This window comes from Nycticebus coucang, chromosome X, assembly GCF_027406575.1.
Source record: "Nycticebus coucang isolate mNycCou1 chromosome X, mNycCou1.pri, whole genome shotgun sequence".
Lineage (NCBI taxonomy): Eukaryota > Metazoa > Chordata > Mammalia > Primates > Lorisidae > Nycticebus > Nycticebus coucang.
In genome coordinates, this window is record NC_069804.1 from 147,753,901 (window position 1) to 147,755,489 (window position 1,589).

The 1,589-nt window shown below is 32.3% G+C and overlaps 1 pseudogene; it reads right to left on the reverse strand.

The window, feature by feature from the left end:
• Window positions 1–959: 959 nt before the first annotated feature.
• On the reverse strand, window positions 960–1,098 carry LOC128578875 (uncharacterized; annotated as a pseudogene).
• Between the last annotated feature and the right edge of the window lie 491 nt (window positions 1,099–1,589).

The following is a 1,589-nucleotide window of genomic DNA, read 5'->3' on the forward strand; positions in this document are numbered from 1 at the left end:
TTTCTTCTTTTTAATATAGATGTTATCTCTCTGAGCACTGTTTTAGTTTTATCCCATAACATTTGGTATGTTTTCTCTTCATTTCCATTTATCTCAGAGAATTTTCTAATATCCCATGTGAATTTCCCAAATTTATTTCAGTTGTTACTTTCAGTTATTTTTAATTTTATTCCATTATTGTTCGGGAAAATACTTGTATGATTTAAATTCTTTTAATTTTATTGAGGGTTGTTTTATGGATTAGCTTATGTTCTATACTGGAGACTATTGCATGTGCACTTCAGAATTTGTAATCTGCTGCTATTGGTTAGAATTATGTACAGATGTTTTTACATCTAATTGGTATAGAACATTCAAGTTTTTTTTTCTTTTTTTATTGACTTCTTGCCTAGATGTTGTATTACTGAAAGTAAGGTATTCAAGTCTTCGATTATTATTTTTGAATTATCTATTTCTCCCTTTAATTCTGTCAGTTTTTGCTTCATTTACTTTGTGCTCTTGTTGTTTACTGTGTATTTATTTAAATATACTGAACTTAAATTATTATTAAATGTTTCTTTTGGGTACAGCACCTGTGGCTCAGTGAGTAGGGTGCCAGTTCCATATACCGGAGGTGGCGGGTTCAAACCCATCCCCAGCCAAAAAAAAAAAAAAAAAGTTCCTTTTATCTCTAGTAACTTTTTTTGTTTCAAAGTCTATTTGCTCTGAAATTAGTATGCCTACTCCTTAATTATGGTTGTATTACATAACTTTTTATCATACTTTTGCTTTCAACCTATTTGTATCTTTGAGTCTGAAGTGTCCCCTGTAGATAGTATAGTTGGCTCTTGCTCTTTTTTTTTTTAATTTTCTGGAAAATTTTATTAGGCAATTTTTCGAACATACAGTACAGTTGAAAAAAATTATACAGCGATCACCCAGACACCCACCACATACATTTTATAATTTTATTCTTCTCCACATGTAGGGAATTTGTTCATAGGGAGGCCACAAGTTTTGTGTGCCCCTCATCACAATCACCCCAGATTCCTGTTGGGTGTGTTGTAAACAGAGGAGCCATTCTTCAGCTCTTTTTTTTTTTTTTTTTTAACTCAACTTGACAATCTTTACTTTTTGGTTGGATTATTCAATCCATTCACATTTAATGTTATTATCAGTTTGTTTCTAGTTATGTCTGCTGTGTTACTTTTGTTTTCTTTATGTTTCGTGGGCTGTTTTCTGTCTTGCTTTTTTTTTTTTTTAACTCAACTTGACAATCTTTACCTTTTGGTTGGATTATTCAATCAATTCACATTTAGTGTTATTATCAGTTTATTTCCAGTTATATCTGCCATGTTAGTTTGTTTGTTTTTTTGCTTTTCTGTAGAGATGGGGTCTATGTTGCCCAGGCTGGTCTCAAAGTCCTGACCTCAAGTGATCCTTATTCTCCCAAAGTGCTGGGATTATAGATGTAAGCCTCCCCTCCCAACCTGCCTTTTTCTTGTACATGAGTTGTACCTTCCATTTTCTCTGCATGTCTTATTTTTGTTGTTGTTGTCGAAACTGTATATTTTAGGTAATATATTGTAGGAACTCTGGATACTGATTTC